Source organism: Ischnura elegans, chromosome 4 (assembly GCF_921293095.1).
Source record: "Ischnura elegans chromosome 4, ioIscEleg1.1, whole genome shotgun sequence".
Classification (NCBI taxonomy): domain Eukaryota; kingdom Metazoa; phylum Arthropoda; class Insecta; order Odonata; family Coenagrionidae; genus Ischnura; species Ischnura elegans.
Genome location: NC_060249.1, coordinates 17,646,728 through 17,673,824, shown reverse-complemented (window position 1 = coordinate 17,673,824; position 27,097 = coordinate 17,646,728). Strand labels below are relative to the sequence as shown.

The window sequence follows — 27,097 nt, the reverse complement described above, 5'->3', positions numbered from 1 at the left end:
AGAAAAAGTGTGATTATGAAATATTATGCTTATGAAGGGAGCGTGTTAGCCTAGTGGGTAGAGGGATTGGTTGTAAAGCTAGGGGTCCCGGGTTTAAACACCGGATGAAGCGTTAGGACCCCCCCAAACAAAACCCTCGAAGTGCGCGGTGGCCCAGGAAAAGGCACTAGACCCCCTACACTGAATGCGTATCATCCACACGCCTGTGGCTTAGTCTGGGGTGAGCTCCACCCTCACCTATCCGAACCAACCTTTATCTAGAATTAATGAGTGAGAATGATTAAATCAGTGGAGAAACTATTATGGGGATAGAAAACCCACAACCGAGTAGGAAGGGTTCTTCGGTTTCCCACGGAGTACGGGGGTTGGTGTCTTCTGACATTTCGAGGGCCGCGGGTGGTCACCCTGAATATGATGGTAGACTAAGTCCTCAAAACTTAGGAAGAAAACAACATTTTTGACCCCGTGCGAAACCGGAGTAATACCCCTACTATTAATACACCGAAAAGTAATGAGATCCATCCCCTTGAACCCTCCCAGAACTTTCGTCTCACTAGTCTATTGTGATAGTTCGCCCTCATTTAAGTTAAAAATTTTAATTTTTATTTGTATTTCTTTTCTTCTAACTTGTTCACTAAGGCCAATTAATAGCTTATAACTCTTGCTCTAAAGTTGCGAACGTTCAAGGCGTATTTTTTATTTTCACAGAATAAAGTCTTAAGTTGTTATTAGTAAACCTCATTATCTAAATTAATGCCCTTAGTGATAAATCATAACTTAGGCGGACATTGGAAGATATGGGTACATTATTGAGGGATTGATCCCCGAAACGAGCTGTAATACATATGGCAAGTATAGTATTTACTTTAATTTTTGAATTATAAGCGTCAACAGGAGAGTTAAAGGGACGACATTTCCATTGGACAATCGAGCATTTTGATAAAATTACAAGACAAATGTACAGGGATGAAGGTAATTGATAGCATTACATTGCTGAAAATAACTACGTTTAACCCAACTGTGATAAAGTTAATTGCCCTTAGGGACTACTTTTAACTTTATTTTTACATTAATTGTGGTAATCATCGCATGTCTAAAAAATTAATGGCAAAGTTATCTTATTAACGGTTAAAATTATGCCTCGAAATTTAGTATACCTTGTCAAAATTAAGGTAAAAATTTATTTAAAAACTTCCTTAGTCATGACATTCGCGAACTAAATAAATTCGGTAATCAGAAATAGATTGGTAGAAAAGTACTCCTACATTAAAATGTATTCCCCTAAGCTAGAGATAATGAACATATTTAAGCCGAGCATTGTTCAAGCTGAAGTGGCTGTTAGGAAAATTTGAAATCATTTTATTATAAAATAAAGGAATATTTAAGTCATTATATTCCAACTTTAAAGGCCAACTCTTCAATTTAAAACTAGATTCTCGTTTTGACAAATTTTAGAACCATTCCGCTGAAAATATATTTACGGCATACCTTATGAGGTTCTTTAAAACTACCTACTAAAATGGCCTATAAGGCTATTAATATAGAACATACCTGCATTATAGAATATTTCTTTACATTTTGCTATTTGGACGAATTGCCGTATTTAGTACAGAGTTTTAATTATTCATTATTGCTGTTTTTGGGTAGGTGTGATTTAAATTACTGGTAAATAAATATCTCCTCTCTCCGCTTTCACAGCTGACTTACTGTTTTCACAGCCAAGGAAACTAGTATAACTATTCATTAATATCCATAACTTACTGTGTTGTTTTACCACGTGTAATTTTATTTTATTTCTCAAACCATTAATCCTATTGTTAAATTATAGAAAAAAGATGCACTTCTCAGGTTATTCATGCCAGTGAATTGAAATGTGCGGCATGCAGGAGTACACCAATGCGTCGGTGTCTGTCAACGGGCCGATAGAAAAATCACTAAACAATATGCCGGTGTATTGGTAATTATGATGTTTATTGCATAATAATGCCGCTCTTTTTTATGGTGTTGTTTATCTGCTTGTTTCTACTTCCATGTCTATCTTCCTATGCTCTTTTAATCATATTTTGTTCTGAAATATTAGGATGTAGGAGATCCTTATCATTTTGTGAATTCAAAACTAAAGTGAAAGGAAATCAAATTTTATTTTGTCTCATTAACGGTAAAAATATGAAATTTCCTCTCAGTTCTCTTGTTATAAGGAATTTTCAACACCTATGAAATCATTCCTCCAGCGTAGTTCCTCTGGTGAACTTCGTTGTGCAATTTTAACTCAAGTACTGCTTGGGATTTCGGCGCTTAGATTATTACACCGACCATCTGGTGTAAGAATTTAAATAAAAAACATACCGCCATCGTCGTTACATTAGGAAAATTATAAGTTTTTAATAAATAGATTTCTAAGTATTGGATAATTCATCTCACAGGGATTTTAAATCCCTTACAAAAAGCTTGCTACCTCCTTAGTGACTTTTGACAAGTAATTCTGAAACATTTCTCGCTATGGCTGGCTCTAGCCAAGCCTTTGGCTACAATATCCTGAAAATTAATTTCACTATGAAAATTAAGATCAACCCTTCAGGTTGTTATTATCATTAAAATCCATAGTACAGCCACTTTCACTGGCTAGACGGACATTTCTTTTATCAGAGACTTTATTCTAAAATTAACTCTTGGTTATAACAAACGTGAAAGACAATAACGACTTATTGTGACTCAGTTATACGGAAATCTTTCACATCTATTAGAATATTATGGTTGAGGTAAGGTTAAAGTCATTATTAGTAATTTTCTACCGATTAAACTTTAAAAATATAGTCTTAAAGGTAACATTTATGACCAAAAGTTGAATTTCGTGACTGATAATCTTTATATATGCCATCTCACTCCTCCCAAAGTGGAGCGCTGTTTCCCAATCAGGCGGCTCATTTTGTTAACTATTTAAAGGGGTTTTCAACGACATTTTTGGAAAAGAATTTTGTTCTGCCGTTCACTTCTGCGTTCTTAGTAGCCGGCCGAGGTAATCTGGGCCTCTACATTTTTTAGCTATTCCCAAAAAGGAGAAGTCATTTCTGTAGTAATGAGAAGTGATATTTCATTGACTCCCTCGAATTTATAACTTAAAATTTTTTTTCATAGTATCAGAAGGGTAAACACTTATTTCCATTGGAGGGTGAAATTTATAACTTGATAATTTAACCATGAACAATGTGAGTTTGATTTTTAAAGCTTTGTAGCATGATGGTTGTTTTTTGGGTTGATGCCGCGTCGTCTCATTTTTGGTGGACGGCAGTTTCGGGCATTCCAGCTCCCGTCTTAGGGTCCAAATATAAGATATAACATAATATAATATGTGTGCATAAAGTTGTCTTCTTTATTTGGATGTCAAGATCTACTCAGAGCATCTGTAAGAAGAAACTCATTGGGGATAATTACTCTTCCCTGATTTTTCAAGAACAATTTTCACCAAACTTTGCTGCGTTAAGTACTCTGATGGCAGTGAACAATGCGCCACAAGGAAATCATTAAGTATTCCTCCAATTACACCTTTTTATAAAATTAGGCAAGTATAGTCCTTATTTTTGGGCAATTATTTGGTTCTTTAGTTGGTTTTCTTCAAGTAAAATTCGACTTTTTCTTGAGAGAAGATCCGTGAATAAATTTTGACCTAATTCTTACGTAAAAGCTTCGTTCCAACTGATCGAAAACAATGTCATTAGCACCGAAAAAAAAGAAAAATTTACCTCTTTTACGTAATGAAAGTAATATTTACGTTGAAGGAGGACTACGGAGAATTCCATTAGATATTCAATCGAGGAGAGCGTCTTCAGTGGATTACCGGGAGGAGATACATTTTTTTATGTTAATGCAACCGCTAAAATTTCATCAAGACTTTTTTTTTGCCTTCATTTTAAAGCCATCAATATTCTTATTCATTGAATATGTGGAAAGAGAGGAAAAATATTTTAGCTGAGTAAACAGTGGACTTCAACGATGTTCTAGCTAAAGATTTTTTAAGATAATCGGTTGTGGTATTATTCTCTTGCCATGCCTTTTCATATTATTTGACGGGTTTTGGATCAAAATAATCGTTTCAACATAAATCAATCAGCTTCCATCGCTTGATATGTTTTCAAAATAAATGTAATTTTAAATTTTCTCTGTAAACAAAAGTAATACTTGTCCCAATTAGAGCAATGCCATTAATATGATTAAACGACATATTTAGATTGAATCTAAATTTTAACAACTGACCACCGGCGCATTTTCAGAGAAATTAGTTGGAATTTCCACTTAGAAGACCCTAAGATCTAACGCAATCAGTGCATTATTCGGATATTGATTATAAATATTTGTGCATTATCTTTGTGTAAAATTAGTTCTCTAGCATTCGGAATTCCTGCTATTGCCCGAGAGACCAAATTTAGTCTCACGGCCCAATTACGATGCATGGGTCATTGCTGACCATCCTAAGCGTCAGGAAAGCGCAGTTGCGGGTTCAATAATTGACAGCAACTGCATGCCTAACTCAGCAGTAAATCACGACAAAGTTGAGAGTCTTTTCTGTTATCAGAATCAGAATGGTGAAGTTGTCAAACGAATACGGAACATGATGTTATGATAGTCAAAATGGCAGTGTTGATTTTAAATAAGCTAATCAATTTGTCACAGACCTAATCATGTAAGAAAAGAATTAAATTTGCCCTTTGAAATTAGCTCAAAAGAGAACTAGAATTTTGACGTGTGATATCTTAAAATGCAAAGTTCCTTTTTATAAAATTACTGGTATATTGCTTTTTGTCTGTTTAATTTGTTTACTAATTTTGCGCTTAAATTATTGTGATATCTTTAAACGTATAAATAGTCTCCCAGTAATTTTTATTTTATTCATGCCATGCTCTCATTCATAGAATATATTTTTATTATCTGCGGGAGTAAAAATATCTATCAAATGAATTAAACACAAATCATTAACATTATTTGGAACTCTAGCCTCCAACTTACATCCTAACTCTACAATTTTCAGCCTCACTATGACATGCGAATTGCGACCTTAAAAAGAAGTCACCTTAAGTCGAGTACGATTCTCTTTTGGATAACACAAGGAGAGCATGACGTCTAAAAATATCTTTTCTTTTATTTACAGAGTAAACGGAGGAAAAACTGCTGCAAATTTCCTCCAAAAGCATACCTTCCATGGAAGATATTTTTGTTTGAGCCACCTCAAGGTAAAATATGTCTCTTGCAGCATCTAAAGTATACACTTCAGAATACTACTGATTCCCTAGGCACTCGATGGACTTGTAGTTAAGAATTGACTCCATTGTGAGTAAACATGGCGTTATTACATTAAATGAACTACCATTTTTTAATCTCTGCCGTAGTATCTTCGACGCTCTTGTATTCCTAAGATGTCTTGGCAGTCATAGGGAGATCTTGAACCCTCCTTGGGAGGTTAGATTGGTCAAACGGATGCTTATAAGTGAATAAGGGTCGCTCAAAAGAGTTTGAAAAGGTCACTCGCGAGTGGTCCCTTTTTCCTTCTTTCTCGACTCCACGACTCCGTTTTTCTGTCTTTCTCCTTAATAATTCCTTTCGTGTGCTTTGTTAGAGAAGGCAGAAAGGCAGAGTGCAAAAATAATCCCCCTTCGTATCCACCTAGATCTTAAGGAGACGCAAAACTCCCTCTCGACTGTTTCTTTTTGTTGCCTGGTTACTCACTGAAGACTTACGCTATCATGTTGAAATTTCCAGTGTATATAAAGTAGACCCTGGGCAATATTTGACTGAATCTCAAATAATGAAAATTTTCCTCAATATTTTCTCAGATGCAATTTTTTTATTTGAGACTCAGGAAAATGTTAGCATAGGCCTACACTGCTCGACGATAACCCTACACTACACTGCACTACCATAAAAACTTCACGGTGGTAGGATATTTTTTAAACATCTGATAAATATGTCACCAAAATGAGAAAAATAACACCGATAAAGAGTGTGTCCCCTTAAGAAGAGGGTAAATAATGTACGTACTCGCTTCGGGGGGGAGGGTTTCGGTTGCTATTCTGGTTGCCTAAATTAGTAATGTTATGCTGATTCTACGCGTCCGATAATAATGAATTTCATTCAGTGAGCTGTTGATTTCGTGCTGAAATTTTCAGCCATTGCTGTTTTTTACCCGAACGACCGTAGTTATTATGATTTTGTGGCCGTTGGTGTTTGTTTTCTCTAGGGCAGCAGTTAAAGGTAACATTAAATGATATTGAGAAAAATTCGGATCTGAGACCCTGATCTCAGTTCGAAATTTGAATAGTTAGAGGGTTAGTCAGAGAATGTCAGGAGTACCTCTGGGCTAGTTGTCTACCAAGGGGATGTATGGCAGGCTGTAACTAAAAGAAAAAAAAATCGATAGGGGGCGAAGGTTGCTGAAGCCCTAAAATCCCCTTACCTTCTGTCAACTTGCCTAGGATAAAGGTGGATTTACGCTAAAGAAATGTGCAAAGAAATATTAAAGAAGTGTTGAGAAATGTCTCTTCCATATATGCTCTGAAATTAACAATATAACTGCGCAAATTTTAAAGAATGAATACGCTATCGAAATGGCAAACAACGGTCGTCCATGTCGATATGTCCTCGTAAAAGAGATAGAGAGCTATAGGGATAAAGCCCTTTTCCGATATCCGACCTCTAGAAGTCTCTCTAGAGGAATAAATAAATAAATATATGTATTGGCCGTGAATCCCGAGACTTATCCAACAACAGCGTATATTCAAATCGGCTACACAAGGAACATCAATGCCCCTCTTGATGCTTGAGACATTTTTTCCCTTACCCTCCGGCCGTGCTTGTATTTCATTATGGCGAGCAAATATTTGCCTTCTTGAGCTTCTCTAGCTTAAATCCAAGCTTCGCATCTATTATTCTCTATATGTCTAAATCGACTTGCATGGTAAATATCATTTGGTCCGAATCAAACAAAACGAGCATTTTAATACTTATTTCGGGTAAGAATACGATTTGGTATAAGTTCATCCTCAAACTAAGGGCCATCTTCAGAATGTCTTCCTTGCTCAACTTTCGACGGATGGATGGGTAATCTTACGTCTTCGATTGTACATTCAATGATTTTTCAAGCACGATGTTAAATTATTAGCATTCGATTCAAAACTACTCCGGAACTCATTACCTAGTCTTGCAACAACATATAACCGCACCGTAAAACTATTTTACATTTACTCAGATACATGCAATATGAGTAGATTTATCTCCTAATCAATAAATATCCTAACTCATCCTAGCAACATATTGTTTGGAATTTATTTTGAATTTTGACACTTATCAATAAAATTATTTCTAGTCGAAGCCCTAAAAAATAAAATTTAAAACTAAATCAGTCTTAAAACATGCTATTTAATTATTTCATTTCCCTATAAATGCCCTCTTGAGCTTCTCCAGCTTAAATCCAAGCTGCTCATGTATTATTCTCTATATGTCTGCATGGACTTGCATGGTAGATATTATTTGGTCCGAAGCAAAACGAACTTGCTTTTTTGTACGAGCATGTATTGCTTTTTTTACTCTTAAATTACAATTCTAAAATGAGATGAAACCATTAAGACAACATGCCTTAATCTTGCGATAACTTATTCGTAACTCAATAACAATTCGTAAGACAATAACTCTTAATACTCTTTTCCTAACAGAGCGATGTATTTTCACTCGTTGATGCTTTATTAACTGTAGATACCTATTTTCTACGGTTATCTAGTAGCTGGCGATTAAAATTTTTCAAAACTGTGGCGGAAAATATGTTGATATTTTCACTTTTCAATGTTTTACGAAGAAATAGAAACAAGTTTTTTAATAGGTAACTGGTAATTTTAAAAATACATATGTGGTGATTTTATCCCACGTCGGACGAAAATTTAATGACTTTGTAGAATTAGTTAAAGATCAGCATTCATCTATATGAAAATAAATAATTTTTATATTAGCTGAAACAAAACTTTAAACTTTTGTTGTGAATGTATTACTAAATTTGTAATGTTACGGGTTAAATAACGATAACGCTCCGTGAAATAATCAGCGAGGGCACCTTTAAAACAAAGGACGACCGCAACTCCCTTCTCCCCCTCCTCCTCCCCATTTCCACTCCCTCCACGTTCCACCTCTCCATTCATGGTTTTCATCCCCCTCCCTCCATCCACTCCCTTAATTTCTCCCCTCCCCACATATCATCCTCTTCCCCTCCCACTTTACACTCTGTTCAAGTCGCTTCTTCACCCCCAAGCCCCTTCCACGACCCCTGGTCCCAAGTTTCCGAATTCGACCGCAAGATAGCGGTGCGTGCGTGCCCTATCTGCTGCCCCATACGCTCGGAATAGCGGGAAATAGGCGAACCATCCCGTAAGACAATGACTTATCGAGACCTTCCTTCATGTTTCACTCCAGCCTTTAGTAAAAAAAATTACACGTTTGCACCAAACAACTTCAGTAAACAATTGCTCGGGCGCTCCGTGTTCGGAAGAAAAAAATACGTACACGAACGCTAGCGCCCCCTACCTCTGCTACCGCGTCACCATTGGATGCGATGCTCTTTTTTAGCTGTAATGTTTCGCTATCATCATCCGACCTTCCTTTTAACGATTCTGTTTTTTTACTCCGGGCAAATGAAAGTCCCATTTAGCTTGCATCGACGTGTAATGGTGTCCTCTCATTGGATAAAGCCCCTTATACAGGTACTCCTGGTTTACGCTCCTCTGCGTGAGTTAACACGAAATGTGAAACTCTGCTCCTCTCTCCATCTCAACCAGTGTACTTAACATTGCAAAAAATGTAATAAGTTATATTTTATATATCTTATCTCCCTGGAATCAGACCCTTAAAATACAATTAACTAGCCTTTTATCCTATAGATACCAAAAACTAATACATGTCCCGACCCTGCCAACGGTTTCATTCAATGTATCATTCATTCAGCAACCGAATGGTATTCTATTCTAGTAGATAGGAGATCAATCTTATACTTGATATCACAATGCTAGGAATATTCAATTTTACTGTGTTCTAGTTTTTAGAAGATTTATCTCATAAGGTAGGTATGGGGAATGTATAAGCAACCATTTCAGAAATGTTTCAGCCACTTCTTTCGGTTTATCGTGAGGTAAATCATCATTCAATATCTTGCAAAGTTGGCATTTGAGTAATATCAACATTATATTAAATATGTTTAGATTTAATTTGGATAAAAACTAGAAATTAAAAATCACATTGATTCAAAGCGAAGGTGCCTTTGACTTTTGATGAGTTACATATTTTTGGTCACTATTCGTTCCCTCGGGGTATTTTGTCTTACTTAAATTAAATTTTAATATTTATGCATTAAAAAAGCGTAATTTTAGAGAATTTTATTTTACATCACTTAGAAAATTATTTTTCGAAAAGAAATTAATTGAATAAAGAGGCTTGGGAATTAGCCGTATGGCTATTTTTTCAGCAACTAGATCTTGTATGGTGAGAGGTGGAGTTGCACATTTATATTCTATTTAATATGAAAAAAGTGCTAAATATTACGTGATATTACTGAAAATAGTAATCCGATTTCGACTCAAAACGCTACCAGTTTTTTTATTGAAAAAAATCGTGTTCTTATTTAAATTTACATGATGACGTTATTTCATTGCCTATCATATTTATGCGATTTCTCTAGAGCCTTAATAAGTGTCTCTTGATGATTACTTCAACGCATAAATACCTCTTCCAATCATTTTAACTCGTTTATACCAGTTTTCATCTTTAAATTACACTTATCAACCCTTAAGTATCAGGGATAATAATAGGCCATCTTCAACGGTGAACAGATAAATCGTGCTACTGAGCGTTATCTGCGCGTCAATATGCTCTCTTGTTGTCAACTCTTGCTTCAGCAAGTTTAGAAAAACACTCGTGATGAAAATTTTGATATTTCTATGCTATGCTACCGATTAATTAATCGTAGAGGGCGTAACTTGGTGGAAATCCATAATAGCACGAATACAAGGATCAAGAAAAGATGGAAATAGCAAAGTTCTTGATCCTTGTATTCGTGTTATTCTACCGATATTTCAATATTTCATTTATATTTTTTTGTCGACAATGAGATTCTTTTCCCTATTTTTTTAATCTTGCCTCCGAGTCGCCAAGACTATTTTTGTTGTCATCGATTATTAATTTTATTAATTCTACGATTCCATCTGTACATTAACTTTCTTCCAATTTTCATCACTGTTTACATTTTCTCGTGTACTGAATCAGTGTGAACTGAATCAGTACATGAAAAATGGCGCTGATTCAGAGGGAACCCCTGCCTTGTAATCCTAGAACTGTTATTTCAATCCATCTCCGAGCGAATAACACAAATTAGATTGTTGATTGAATCTAGTAATTAAAAGATATCAATTTGACCTTCAAACCTAATCGTAACCATAGTCTTCTATATAGATCCAATTATTCGAGGTGAGGCCTCAGTTATCTGATTGAGATTAACTATTTGAGATCTCATTAGCTAATTAAGATTTCTATTTCTCTTTAATATTAAAAAATATGGTACTACTACGAAAATATCTGTGATATACCCAAATATTTTAAGTGTTTTTTTTCGTAGAGGCAAAATCGCATAAATTTAGAGTACCTAACGTAAGTTTTATAAAGTGAGAAGATCTTTATCAAAAATGGATAAACATAGGAATCTTATTTTCATCCAAATTTTTAGTACCTTTGAGGTGGGAGGAAGAGGAATAATGGGGGAATAATAATGAAATTGTGGAAGGAATCCTTTTCATTAAATTGCCTATGCATATTTTTAAAGAGGTATATTTCATAACATACTTTCAGGCAAGTACGGAACGCGATAATAAATTTGTTACCAGTAAAAGACGAAGGGTTAGTCCACATTTTAAAATATTTTCTGAAAATGACACATACTTCCTCTTTAAAATTGGAGCGTAGTATTTCTTTCAAAAGGTAATTGATGTCCACCACGTATTTGTGCGTGGTGAGAGAGGCCACGATGAATTTCAAATGGAGGTTTCTGTCGCCGCAGATAACGCATGCACATTCCTACCATTAATTCTGGGGGCGCTGTAACATTTTGGAACGTCAGTCATTTGTCGCATTTATTCGAAGCGAGGAGAGAGGGAAAAAAAAGGCGACACTACCCTAATTCCGAGTGGATCGCTTCGTAGAACTCGAGGCCGTTGTCGAAATTTCCGAGGATATCTACTCGATAGGGCATTCTTTCGCTCGTATTTCACGGTTACGCTGTCGTTACGACTGAAATGTGCCACTTTGAAACGCATGCCCGTGTTCTTTTTACGATTCGTCAACAGGATCGCCACGCCAACAATGAATACGCCTACGACAATCCTTTTTACCGCCTCTTCACGATTCATTTCGATTGATCTCAGGGGAAAAAAATATATACATACGTTGAGGATCTGCTGTGTTTGCGTTCGAGCTGGTATCCCGAGTTTAAATTTTCCCTTACTCGAAGCAAATGACGGTAATGACGACGACGCGATGCTGTTAGCACGCGTTGTTTGTTGACAGGGGCTATTGGAAGAAGAAATTTTCCCCTATAGCTCGCCGTTCATGACACAAATCAATGAAAATCATAAGTAAATGCATCATGACTCTAAAACGTAAATATTTGTTTGTTCTTTGAAATTTGTGAGCTTCTTATACAATACATTTCATTGTACAATGATTCTATAATGAATTTCACCTACTTCTGTGGAGTGAAGTCTGAAGCCATTGAACGCGCACTTAGAAATATTTTCACAAGCATCCATTTCTTCGAGATATTTTCCATGAAGCTGTTTTAATATTAGTGTTAATTTAGCCTCCAAATTACATTAGTGTTGAAATCGCATTATTTTTATCTGCTATCTCAAATAAATAGGCTGGGAAATTCAAAATTTTTAAAATAACGTGTGTTAATAAAAAATAATTTTTAATTTACTCCATAGGTAATATCTCGCGCGAAAAAAAAACATTTGGCTTTGAAATAATTCGAATTCTTATTCCCCTAAAGTTGGTCAATTATTTAAAAAACCCACCTGACTGGCTATCGAGAGATATGGGCTCGATTCCTGGGTGAGCCAAAAGATTTTTCGCGTTACTGAAAATATACATTGCAACCGTGCGCGTTACTGAATTGTCTTATTTTTCTTAATATGTAAATATATCCCACTTACAAGATAATAGTGGCCTAAAGTCACTGTCTCCTGAACTACACGCAGTTTTAGTAATTTGCACTAAGTGAAAAAAGTAACTAATCACTAATTTCCAGAAATATATAAAATGAGGCATTTATTAAGAAATTTCACGGTGTATATGAATAAAAAATCGAAGTAAACTCAAGAAGGTCAGTTTTCTGTCAAATAAGATAATTCACGAAGCAAAACTGTGCATACGACGAAAACTTCGAAAGATATAGAAGAACGCGGATTAGACATCCTCATATCCGGAAAATTAAATATTAATATGGAAATAAAATAAAAGTGTCGGTATAAAATCTTGAAGTTACTTCTTATATAGATAAATATCACTTTCGTGATAATGGCTGAAACTCAAAAGCGGGTAAGTACATTATTTATACGCAGTATCACTAATTTATGTTAAGCAACCGAAATTTAACTAACTAACGGATATTCAGAAATGGATCTATATAGCAGTTGCTAAAAAAATTCACGATATATAATAATAAATTGAGTAAACTAAAATAATTTCTATGTTTTCCATCAAAGAGAATTCGCGATGTAAATATGTGTTCGCTAGTAATACTTCAAAAAGATGAAGAAGGACGTGGAGTTGACAGGTTCTCGGTGTGTAGCTCCACGAGAAGTGTCATAAACAAAAGAGCATCAACAGATGAAGTGATCGTGACCTCTTTTAGTGGTGGAAAACGGAATCCGTGCGACGCGACGGTGGCGCCTCCCCTACTGCAAGATACACGCTTCGGAGTGACGTCAGCGGATGTTTCTCGAGACTTGCGAACTTTTCATGCGGCTCGAAATCAGTGTGACCCGACCGACGTGAGCGATATTTTTAGATCGGTAGTGCATGAGGGGCTCTGGTTGTATGCGTCATCCTACCTCAATCTGGCCTTCTAATTTGAGTTGGTCATTTCAAGTTGGTGGACGTAGGCTCGCTAATTGGACGACTCAGGTTGGGAAAAAAATGGGAAGCGCCCGGTAAAAAATTTAAAATGAATGCAGTTTTTAAAAAAAGCATGATCATACGCAGTGGCGGATTGGAGAGAATCCAAATCTTTGCCCCATTTTCTCTAATCTAGAAGACCTCTGAAGCCTGATGGCTCATATAATTGATTAAATTTAACTCAGCCACGCATTTCCAGTATTTTGTCAAGTGATACAGATTGGATCTAAGCATCTGAATAAGTTGTTGAGAAGTGTTCTTCTAACCGTTGCATAAGAAAATGGCTATATTACTAGTAGGAAGACAATTACCAATTTACCAAAGAGATAAAATAAACTCACTTTAAGTGAGGACACGGTGTCAAATTTTGATTGTAAACATACGAATTATTTTCAACGTGTGTAGAGCAAAATCTTCCTTCTTAAATATATGGGCCTCATGGAAATGGAATTTTATTTCTTCAAAGAATAATTTCCGAATTCACCATTCACCGCCGTAGGAATCAAGTGGTAGACACATCCATGCGCAAATTTAACAGTTCAACGTTACTGCAATAGCGATGCTAAATTTATGCTAATACCAGCGTTAATAACACCCTGAGGAAACTTTTTGAATGGATGCTACAATCTGCGTCGGTATTCCACCATTCATAGCTCAAACGGGAGTTGATTCCCGGCAGCACGATGAACCTATTTATCCTGTCTGTCACTTATATCCTGTGCCTCCACTGGCATCATACAATATGCGTAGAATGGATCAAAACCCCTTCAGGAGGCTTTGAAACATGGGGAGACAACCGAAGTTAGCATGTAGTTATCTAGTTATATTACCGTTAGTAAAAATGTTTCTCTGTTCCAAATCAGTGCAAATTTATGGTTGTCTTTTCTGCTCATTTTGTCTTTCTGTTTTTTCTAATTCACTCGCCCCGTAATGTATACTCTCAAGTGCACGTTGCATCAGTACGGAAAATTAGTATTTTGTATTCATTTGCGTGTACTGAGAGATTAACTTGCACAGCCTCAACCAATATTTCACATTCTCGTCCAAACGCCTATGGAATAGAGTAAATCGAAAACCAATGGAGCGGATTCGTAATAGGCACTATTTTCATTACTAAAATATTTTTTCATCAACTAATTATTTACTAGTTCATTGATACTTAATTTCTAATTATAATCTATGTTAAAAATTTAATTTAAGACAAGCAGTATTATTTATAAATTCTGCTTTTAGCTTATTCAACCAGGATATGTAATTTAGCTCTCATAGAACTCTACTCCATCTAGGCAACAGCTTAAAATAGAATTTGTTAACTACTGAATTCAATATTGTATTAATCAAGTGATATCGGATGGCTAATCAAAAGTAGAGTCTTAGACAGGAAAAATGAGTTTATATTTTAAGTTTAAACCAGAGGTTTCTGCACTTGCAGTTAAAGGTAATTGATTAGGAAATAATGAAAGGAGAAAATTATGGCATTTTCAAATCATAAGTTCATAACCCATGATAATATCAAATATGGTGGGATATGATAACCATTAGGTGAAATGAAATTGTTTTATATGGTATTAATTACCATTATTTGCATGATTATTTATTTGAGAGAAGAAAATGAGGAACCTTATCTCAAAAGTATTTTTTACTCTTTCACCTAAATAAATTCTCATATGATACAACAATAATCATCAATGGTAGTACAGATCATCCTGTTCTTTGAAATGCTTCTCAAAGGTTATCCCCCTTCACTTTTGGCTCTTCAATCCTAAAAGTGTGCCGTTGAGCCAATCAATCTAGTTCTAGTACTCGTCCACCAGAAAAAGAGGAGGATAGATTTTGGTCTCAAAAGATTGTCAAATCCAGCCGAGATTCCCTTCCTTGACTCTAAGGAAAAAAATAGAAGAAAGAAAAGCACCAACACTCAGTGATTTCAACCTCCGTTGCACCTTTTACAGCGAATGTCGGAGACTTGTTTTTCCTCTTTTATTTCCGAGATCGTACTTTGGCGGAATCGCAATTTCCTAGGGGGCGTTTTTCTTTTGACCGAGCCTGGATATATGTCGCGTGGGATATCCGATCAATTTGCATCTGTCTTTCAATCGTGCAGCGATTTTTGTCCTCGACTAAAAAAAGAATAAAACAAACAACAGACAACATGCGTCGCCAAGAGTTACGGAACACCTTGAGGCTCGCGGACAGCCTTTTGCCATTCGAAAAGCTTTTGAAATTTTCCGAAGGACGGGAAGTGATTGGTGGGATTAATTTCTGGCGTCCAATGACGGCGACGTTTCCCTCTTCCCATCCCCCTGCCCCAGAGCCTCTTGTTGGAGAAAATTGTCGTTAATTCCCGAAAAATTGCGTGGACGCATCCATCACTCCGTCGCGCTCCGAATGGAAAAATGAAAAATGGCAAAATTGGGTGGTTGCGAAATTATATTGGGCGAAAACAAACAAAATTCGCGCGAAATTTAAACCCGTATTAGTAGCCTTCAAAGTGACAGAAATATAGCGGAGGCCCTGAGAATGTCCTCAAAGGACTTGGTAACGCTCCATGTTGTGGCAGCCATAGTAGAATGGAAAATTTAGATCTTGATTGCGCCCAATGAAATTATCAAACGTCAAATCAGTTGAAGCTCATTAGGTTAAGTTCAAATCGTACTTGATACTGTTCTGAATTCGCAGAACAAAAACTTGCAGGTGAAAGTCATTAGGGCTATTTCAAAAATGGAACGGGAAATTTTTACTATTCATTCAAACAGCCGTAACACCAAAGATGTTCATTCTGGGATTTTTCTATTGAGGACAAAACTTTTAATGTGTTCTCATTTGCTCAGAGTTCAATCGCATGTTTAGTGTGATTGTTAAAATCATTCCATCTGCCAGTTTTTCCTTCCTTATTATAAATGATTCAGGTCTTTAGAAATATCTATCTTCTTCCAATTAATCAAATCCCTAGATTAACTTCTATTATCATTGAAAACTTTAATTTTTCAAACAAAAATAATAAATGTTGATAGAAAATTGGCATTTAAGGTGATAAAGGAAGTTGACCCATCGATAAAATTCGTAGCAGAAATTGATAAGAAAAATCTGTATCCCTGATTTTGGTAAATAGAAAAACCGAAATGTTGGCAGATGAAATGATAGGAGGTTACTATTGAAATGAAATAACACCAAAATCCGAGAAAAGCAAAAGACTTTACGAATACAGTAGTTGAGGTATAAACGATAAATAAATTTAAAATAAGCCCTAAAAAATTAAATGCAAACGTGCTATAAAGATTAAAAAAAAACTAAATACTCACCAAAGCATCATCAGCATATCTTTAACTGACTTTACCATATTTTTTTACAGAAAGAGAGCTTCCCTTGCCTGTAGCCGAAACCACAACATTTGTATCACTGTTGGCCTAACTCTCGATAATTACTTTAGAGTTATTGCAATAAAAACATAATGGATATTTGACTTACAGCGTTATCAAGAATGAAATTCTTCGATACGCGAAGCTCCGTGTGTTTGCATGCAAAATAATTCATTTTTTAATTGTTCAGTTAAAAATTAAATGCTTAAACATTTCCAGTTTATTCCAAATTATTTATTAAACATAAATGAGCTTTAGCAACTATCACTACTTTTTAGAGCAAAACATTATCAGCAACACGAATTTTCAGCCGTGGATGGAAACTGGTAGTTTAATTGAATGCGATTTAAATGTGTTGAAATCGATTTTTAGAAGTAAATTTTGGCCAATTAAAGTGATAATTTTACAATATAACTATCGATAATTATATTATATCATTAGGCTGGCAACTAAGCTCCGACGTTTACTTTTTCATTGTAACATTCCAAATGTAATTAAAGTTGTTGGCACAGTGTTTCAAGTCATTCGAAGGAGAATATTTTGTTCTACCAGAATGTATGTTAGGTTTTGTGAATAGAAACTTGTTAATTTTCAGGTATTAAAATGCTTGTCATGTTGAGAAAATGAGTATTTTTGGCACCTTCTTTTTGCTTTTAATCAAGGTTCTATATTCGCATTTAGTATAATGTGATAATATTTTTTACCAAATTTTGAATCATTCCCGCCGACATTCAAATTTCAGAGTATATTATTTCTGTGGTTGCCGGAGGTGAATGTAAAATGAATGTTACCCATTTTTAGCGTTTTAGTTTATCCTAACCAGAAAGGAAAGTCCGTCGGTTTTTGTCAAAATGTGATGTTAAGAAATAGGATAATGTTTTAAAGAGAGCCTACTCCGAAGAAAATTGTTGTAATTTTCTTCTTTTAAGAATCACTGACTCCTGTATTTCTAAATGTTTATTATAAATTAGAATCAATTAAATAATTCAACCCATTTTTGTTACAGGTGGAATTTAAAAACTGGTGGTATATTCTCCACCCATTTTTTTCCTCGTCGTTAGCAAAACTGATGATGTGATGTATTTTTTCGGCGTGATTATCTGGGGTATTTTCAGCTTTTGACTGTCGAATGTTCGCTTCCTTGATATTATATTGCCGTCTTCCGAGTCATCGACGCCTGTTTTAACGAGAGGAAAGCGGTAGAAGCGGTGAAAGCATGAGCTATAGGAAGGGCTTATGAGGTCGACACCGGATCCCCTCTTCTCCGCAAACGGCTTTTCGCGATTCCCCGTGGCGGAATGATCTCCCGTGACGAGCACACTTGATAATCGACACTGGGGTCATACTTCCGCTTTGTCTCAGCCCACTTAAGAATTTTTCACTAGGGAAAGTGAGCTATTTCTTATGATGATCATATTTTTCGAAAATAAAAGGTATGCTCTTTCTCGGCTGTCCAATGAATTAATAAAGGTACAATAACATTTTTTTAAGGTTTTATGGAAGAAATTAATGGAATGCATTCATTTTTTCCTTATATATGAGACGAAGTGAATTATTTATTGCTTGTGATCATATTCTTGGAAAGTTTTGCAAAACTTGAGAAGCTATGGAAACTTTTTCCATGCATATTTTAGGCTAAATTATAATATATTTCACAGTAAATAGCACTTTTTACATCGTCTTAGTGTAGTTTTAATTTAAACTATTTTTAAATTAAAATTAAAATATTGCCACGTACGAGAGAAAACTTTAGATATGTTTTTGAAAAGTTTGGGTAAATTACAGTAAAAGTTGCCAAGATTCATTTTTCATGCCAAGTTTTAGCTCGTAAATGGGTAGTAATAATAAGAACAACAATTTTAGGGTAAAAAAATATTCATTTGACCGTGTTTTCAATGTAGAATGTTTTGAAATCGGTTCCTAAGTCTTAATAACGCAACATTCAATAGTAAACGTCGATCCATCTCTTTGACCTATGCACCTTGAATCACGGCAAAAGTAGGCTGAACCATCCAAAAAGTATTACATATTTTGAATTATAAAATGGATAATTTATCGCACGTTGTCGAAATCAATATTTTCTTAGGCTTTTACTTGATAAATATAAATTATTAAATATACTAAATTAAAATAAAACAAAGAACGCAACGTTTTTTCCAACAGTAGAATCTAAAAACATTATTGACACCAAATATTAATTTCCAGTTCAAATTAGTCACAAAAATTTCTATACCAAAAAAATACACTTGATAGATCTCAATGAGTTCACCAAATAAATATCGAACAAATTAGCATTCCATAGACTGTGATTTCACACTGCACTCTATTTCCATAGCTTTAATAAATTATTTGCGGCCAATTAATACAGCAGTTAATGTAGATATCCATATCTCTCCATATGAATGTCTCCAGTCTATTTATTCATCAAAAATTTCTTCTCACATCCAATTAACAGCGAGGTTGAGTAGGGATCAACTCTGCAGAATTCCTGGATTACCATTTGACCTATAAATTTAATGCTCTTACACTACTCAGGAACTCGATTCCTTTTAGAGATGATATCCGGTGACGGTGTCTTTCAAGAGCCCCTTCTCAAGAACACTGCTTTTGTCGAGAACTATGAAATCGACCGCGTATCACGCGCTCGTTATCTTCCACCACGATTTCAATTTTTTTAAACATCAGAGGCCACTTGAATAAAAATAAAACTGAATGTCTTTAGCTGAACCATATTTTAATAAGGCTTCTAAACGGTGGTATGAAAGGTAAATACTAATACAGAAAAACCTCTGCTTACGGAAACCTCTTGAGTACGTACAGCTATGATTTGACGGCGTTTTTCAATTCTCTGACAGATGGATATACATTCGGGTGAACTTCGTACCTCATTTACAAGGGTTGTTCTACTTAAGGATACAGACACCTTTCTATGATTTTTTTCTCTCACACGGACAGCGTTGGCAAAGTTTTTCTGACACATCTCTCAGAATTGGAATGCGCTGGTCTCTATAGGTAGACTTTATGAATAGCTTGGGGGAAGAAATATAGTAAAAATGGTCAAAACAGCGTGGATAAATTATACATAGAGGGAAGATTAGGATTATCAATAGAGGCTATTTTTAAATGTATTTTCGGAAATAAGAACCGCAAAGGCTGCTGCAGCCACTGATTTTTGGCACCTCACTGCGCAGCTAAAAGCGCAAGTCCTCTGCGGCATAAGTAAATAATAATCTAAATGCAATAAAATAAATGAGTCAAACAATAATCACGAATATTACAATAGTGGATTCTCCAATCGGCCACCAAATGTGTTTTCACCCGACGCACATTTCAATTGGTTTGCCAATGTGCAAAATTTACCATTCACATTACTAACACGTGGCAGAACTATCCGTGTATCATGGGGAAATAAGCTATAACTATTGCCGATAACCGATATTTTACCTATAATTAACCGATATGTTTATTTTAATAAAATAATTATTTATGATAATTTATTCATTTCTTTGTTTACTTATTTATTTGTTTATTTAGTGATTCGTGTATTTATGTTCATTGTTTTTGATCGGATAATCTGAGTATTCATAACTTTTTAATGCTAAGAGAGACGAGTGAAATATTCCATTACAAGTGTTTGGAATAAGTGGACCACCTCACATTTATCGTCGCGTTGCAGACATCATTTTAATACCAATTAGAATGCGCCCTCTGTCTGCGGGACGGACTAGAGCCACCTCACCTTGCCAAAATAAATTATCTTCTGTCTTATTGGGATGCTAAGCATCGTAATAAATTTCACGAAAGAATGATTAAGTATGGAAGTAAATACATCTGATTTTATTATTTCCGATTCCTCTTGTTTCTCAAATATGATACTTGGGAAAAAAGAATTTTTTGTGTCCGTTAATTACAACTCTAATATACATACGCGGTAAAACATAATGACCTCTAACTTAAAGATAACTTTCGCATAAAGATACATTTCTATAGATCATTTCTATCGGTAAGTTAGCGATTTCACTGGATTAATGACTACCATAGGTGTGAAAATAACTCTTTTAGTAGCGCCGCACCGTCATGTCTTGAACGACACTTAAATTATATCTCCTGGTTTTCATTTTAGGAGATGTGAGAAATATGAATTTAGAATTGGAATATTGAATAACTTCTGGGATTAGGTGGTCGTTATTTGTAGCTTAATATGATGCTTTGCTTGCTACGTAATATTAATTGAATTATGTGTGGTTGAATGTAAATTCACGGTTCACGACGAAACCAAGTCGTTGCGAAGTATTATTTCGAAAGGCTCTAAATGAGGAATGAAGGTGCTGCCATGCCATATAGCTGGTTGTGCACATGAAGAACCATTTAAGTTTCCCGGAGGCACTGGAGACTTGCCTTCTTTTATGCATAAGATAAAGATGCCATTGAACTTTTATTGAATTATGTATCACTTTGGAGGGACGGTTAATGTTTCTCACCAAGAGATGGAAGCACTTTCACGACTTTAATAAAAGGTCTATGCGATTACCTTCAATTCTAAAGCTTTGTATTCCATTAAATTGAACTTGGAATTGGATGAACGACGCACCGCAGCGCGTTTAGGCGGTATTTGACGAATTAAAAGATGCTTTTCTCCGCCTTTTGATTCTACTCTACTGTTTTTACATTCTATTACGCCCTCACCCCGTCACGCATTTGCTTGATTGTGTGGGAACAACGAATGTGAAACCAGAAGATTCTTCTGGTGGCCACCAAATGTGCTATTACCTATCACCATCATGATTTTAATATCAACAGATCCAGTCTTATTCAAAAAAGGTATCCATGATTGTACCACCTACAAACTTTTTTTACAAATTTTAATTAAACGCATCATATGAAGGCTATCCGAGATTCTTTTAATAATAATAATAAATAATAATTCTGAATTCCGAAGATGTTCAGAGTTACAAAAGCCTGAAATTCGGAAGAGTGGGAAATGCATAATTTTTTAATTGGAAGCAAACGTCTTTGAGGTTATTTCATGAATTGGTTCAGCTGGAGAAATAATTTTTGAATCTCGGTGACTATGAGTAAAATGATGTAATGAGCTACGAAGAGCCTAATTTTATTAGTGTGATATTTATTTAACCAAAATTCAAATTTTTACTCCATTTATTCGATCCAGATTTTTTAAATTTTTTCCATGTAAACTGGTTTAAATACTCTACGAAGCATTATTCTTGGATACCTTTTCACATTAGCTACATAAAAAAAAGGATGACAAAAATTTTCAGCGAACCCAGCTAATCACTTTTTTGCGAAGGCTTTCGCGTTGAATGGTAAAGGCTGTCATAGTTTTCAGATTTCCACCGTGTTGTTTCATGTCTGACGGCGAAATTTTCACCGGCAATGCCGCCAGGAGTGGAGTTTGATGTAAGATGGGGCTGTATTTATACATCGAAGTGTTTATAAGTCGTATTTCAACAAAGCGGTGATAACCCGGAAGCCATAACAGGACCAGCTAACAACCGTTACATTATATCGAATAACCATCCTTTAAAACAAATTTTATCGATAGTATTCGACGTCAGATTAGTGTTTCTAAAGTGGAATCATTTTCATCGGTCGAAATAAAAGTTTTAAATTAGTGGAGGGAACGCAGTTTCGCATACGCAGTTACGAGATTCGGGAATGGTGGTGCCATCTCTCGGTGACGAAGAGAATATTGATCGTTGGAGGAGGTAGAGGTCATCGGTAGTTTCCCCGCGACGCGTCGAACTACGCAAACTCCCGCACGCCATCATCCCATAATTTCAAATTAATGTAAATAAAGGCTATATTCATTTGTTTAGAGAAAGTAAAACTGAGAAAGGAATCAAATCTTGCTGTAAATAAGTTATAAACAAGTTGCAAACAAAGCAAAATAATGGAGAAAGTAATCGGAATCGAAAAGCTGAAGCATTATAGATGAAACAGATAATCTTCTTACCCAATTCAGTGCATATAATTGACTCTTTTACATTTGTTACACCTTCAACTAGACTTACTCCATGAAAAATTGGTTTAAATTCAGCAATATAAACGTAAGCAGTATCTATATGTCAAGGGCTGTCATGAGTTGAAACATTTGTATGGATAATCGCCAATTCGATCAGAGCTCCTCAGCAATTGTGACCTAAATCTCGACGGCTGAAGATACTCATCTCAAAATGTAGTCATTAAAAATAACTCGGTGATAATAAAATCTTGAAAACATTTCTTTCGAGGTTATTTGTCTACTTCAACGGTATACTTCCCTAAAATTTCCTGGTGAAATATTTTTCAATTCAAGAGTCAATTTTTGCTCATGATATGCAAATTTCATAAAAACTAGTGATTAAATACTTTTTTGGAGAACCATATGGTTTTTTTTAATTGCTGTCAATCTTCGTTGTTGGCCGACCTGCTATTATGCTTAGTTATTTAGTGATTTGACCCTAGTGGTGAGACAACTTTTTAAAGAATAATTATGCTATTTTTATAATAATGAGATTAATAGCTGTTATATTAATGAGAAAATTAAGTCCCATTATTGTATCATTGGATTCCAAACCTTCATTTCCCATCTAAATCCAGGGCTAATCGATTTTACATGTATTTATAACCTTATCGTTCACTTAAGATTTTCAGAATATTGCCAAGTAAATGATAAAAATACGCTTGGAACAGTTAACATCCTCTAACTCCCTTTCAAAGTAAATTGGGTAAATGCTAAGATGGAATAAAATCTGGTTTGAACGCAGTCACGCTTCCCATTTTTTTGCCTACTTTTTTTCGCCGAATAAATGATTTTGATAGCAGGATTTAGTTCATCTTCGCAACCCTAGCGTGGATCTCCACTCCAGTAACCTCCAACGAACGTCCTCGTCCTCGATTTCAACGTGACGCGGACATCTGTCTGCAAGGACTCATTTCTCATACGCCACCCTCTCGCGCCATTTTTCCCCTCTCCATCTCCATTGGCAATCTCACATGCAAGGATGAATTGCAGTAATGACCGACGGAGGTCTCTGCTGATTGCTGAACTGAGGAATTGAAAGGGTTATTCCCCCAGAAAGTCTTTGGGAGTGGCCTTGAAGTCATTTAGGCCTCATAGTTCATTAAGCGTCTATCCAAAACTGCTGCACTTTCTGACTTAATAATACCCTTATGATCATTATGTCCTGATGATGGCCAATTGAATTACCAGAAAAGTTCCGTCCAACTCATGCGACGTAATTTATTTTTTATTTTCTTTTAATTGAGAGCATCCCGTTCAAATGCCATTTTTGTGGGAGAGCTACTAGTTAGAAGTATTTGACATATTGTATCTGTAGGAAAATAATCGTTGGACATCTATCGCATCTAGAAATATTTATGTCTGACGGTAAATGAGTCCGTGAAATGTCAAAGAGGAATATCAATCGATAGCAGGAATTAGAATTGACTCATATGCTGTTTCACAATCGCTCTCATGTGATTATAAAACTGGTGGAGAAATGAAATTACCAATTCTACCGGACAATTTCTTTCTCCTTATTATCTCATTCATCGATTTAATTAACTACCAAAATTGGCTTGGATGACGGCCTACTGAGCTTGAGAGAGAGCGTCGTTTGAAGAATAGCTTAGCGCCTGAAGGGTAGGCACTCCGTGTATCTCCTGTGTGTTTGGTTACCTAATCATAAGGCGCTAAGGAAGTTATTATCGCTACCTTCCGTTGAGTCACGGTTGTTCCTCAAGGATGACTGCTGCGTCATCACAAATAATTTTGCTGAGATTTTTCTAATCGGTAAAAAAATAACGTAAGTAAAAACAAACTTCACAAAATTCGAAGTATTCACTCTTATGATGTAGTTGCTGGTCACTTGAGACTGACTGTAGTTGTACTGTTAGATTGTAGTTGCTGACACTCACGTCATTTGAGATTTCGAAAATTTGTGAAAAATTCTGTTCTCCCTTGCAAAAAACTAAATCTTCAGCAGTAAAATTCTTCGGAAAAAATTTAAAAACCAGCCACAGCTAAATAACTATATGCGCGAAATAATTAGCTCATAGCAGTCAACTCTACATCATAATCATGGCATTATTTTTGGTGTCAGTATTTATTTTCTGGAGTATCATGTCACTGAAACCACTTGAAAATTTTGCAACAATCTTTACCTGTAATGGATCGATTCAACTTTTCCACATGAGGTAGTTCCTTTTTAACATCTCCTCAACCAACAGCGGGAAAGTGTTAGTGAAATTAGCCAGAGACGATGAATTTTTTCTTTCATTTTTAAGGAGAAAAATAATTAAAGTTATATGTGTTTAAAGAGCAATTTAGAAGTTATGTTTTGACTAAATTGTTATGTCTAAATTGTGTTAAGTTATGACTAAATTTATTTAGAAAGGTTAAAAATAATATGGTAGATAAGTTTCAATACACATAAATGTGTAAAGTAATAAAGTCACGGCGAATTCTCCATCTGTTAATGCTCTAATGGAAAATCACAAACGACAACAGTTGACTATCGTTACATGTGGTCTCAAAGACATCGCGGCAATTTTTTTTACAGATCTAGCCATTTAGAGCTGACATGTAAACTGTGGTATGAAATTAAAATAAGAATTTTCTGCGTGCCTAAGATTTGAGCTCTTAGGAGCAAAAATATTTGCCAGGGCTTGGTGGCATTATGAGAATTTTGGAAAAAATACTCTTCGGGAAAAAATACTTCTACAACACATTGCTATAATATCCGACCTGTTTGATCGGGCACTTTATAAGTCCTGTGCTGCTTAAATAAGGGCTATTTTAATCTTTGCCGAATATTGTATTGGCCTAACGTCAGATTTTGTTTCCATGTTTTTAATACTTAAGTCACGTGAATGGCTGATAAAATTCACATCACGTAGGAGATCCAGGTTCGATACTTGGCTGAGCCAATCTATCAATTCATAGTGAATTTCATACTTTGAGTAGATAACTTTGCATGAGTACACGTGACTGCGTGCAAAGCTACTTGCTACATGCATCAATGAGTAATTAAATTTTGGTAGTTGAATTTCATATGCACATTCAACGAATTAGTCCTCATTTTTATTCTTCTTGCAATAAATTTGACACTTTTTTTAAGAATAATTCATTTTAAGGTAAATTTTTCGGATGAAATTTTATATGCGATTTCAACAAAATATTCTTTATTTTATTCTTTCGCGAAGAACCAACCCGAGTTGTCAGTCAAAGTTATGATACACCACTTAAATATTTTACGTATAAATTGCTCGAAAGGAGACTTACCTATTTTTATTTTTTCGCGAATAACTAACAAGTGACACCAGCCAAAATTATTCATGGAATAAACTTGGAGTAATCAGCATAGCTGTAAATTTACGGAGTCTCCCAAAAGTGCACTCAAGGTGCAAATATTACACAGAGAAAAAACAATTTACCTTCACTGGGATTCGAAGGAGGATTTTCCGATTTCTCGCCCGATGTTCCTCCAAGAAGGAATAGGCAAATTATTTATCATCTGTGGAAATTTCACACTTTAAGCCAAAACTAATTATTCTTTGTTATTATCGTAGCTTATCACTGTTTTAATATTACAATCGCTTAAGGATAGATATTAGGCTAGATGATTGACAAAAACATCGACATGTTTGAAATACTTTTTTATGTTGCGTGGCCTAACCCTCAATAAAATAAAATTAGAGTCGAATTCCTCACTAATCCCATTTCTTTATTTCACTGCCCAATGATACCAGCAATAAAATATGACATGCCACTCATTTTTTTATTTATATATATGCAGTTCAAATGGAGACTTACCGTTAAAGATCGCGCGTGAGATCGGCAATTCGCTCTTCTTGTCCCGGCTGTTTGGGAAGGCGGTCGCCGCGGAATCCAACTCGCTCCCTTTTCGGTATCTTCCCTTCTTCCGCCCCTTCTCAAGACGGGTTTCCTCTTCTGCGGGGCCGAACCTCTCCCTCTACTCGCAGCCGTCAGTGTTGCAGACAAGACACCCCTTTCTCGCCCTCTCCGTCGAAGACCTTTGCCGAGCGGTCGTGGAAACTTGAGTCGGCTTCGTCCGCCTTAAGAGCGAGTGTTTGTAGCGATCCCCGCGCCACCTGTCCGCCCTCACTGAGGCTCCACCTATCTCCCAACCTCCCCTTCCATCTGCAGAAACGCGGCGGGAGGGACACACTCACAAAGGGAGAGAGTGAGGAGAATACTCCCACGCAGGTACGAGGAAGAAAAGCACGCACTTGCCGATAGATGGTGCTGGAGAGAGAGGGAGGGAAATTATGAGGGGAAGGATAAAACCCCTTCAACAACCCCCGTTTCGCGAGAGTATTCCGCGGGGATGTTAGAGGGACAAAGGGAGGGGAAATAGCCGTTCGCGCCAGCAAGAATGCCATTGGTCAGGAGACGACGAAATCGGTCTTCTCCCATTGGTCGCCCGAGAACTTTGCTTGGAGCCGCTCATGCAGCGAGGGCGGTGCTTCGAGTGAATGACGTCACGCTCAGCTGTCTTCTTTTTTGTCGGGTATTTCCT

At 35.9% G+C, this 27,097-nt stretch overlaps 1 protein-coding gene across 1 annotated transcript in view; it reads right to left on the bottom strand.

Moving 5' to 3' along the window:
- Positions 1-26,781, bottom strand: part of LOC124157107 (thyrostimulin alpha-2 subunit) — a 153,909-nt gene extending 127,128 nt beyond the window's left edge. Inside the window, exon 1 of the mRNA XM_046531601.1 lies at positions 26,371-26,781. The gene's annotated coding sequence lies outside the window, so the exon portion shown is untranslated. The remainder of the gene's footprint in view (positions 1-26,370) is intronic.
- Between the last annotated feature and the right edge of the window lie 316 nt (positions 26,782-27,097).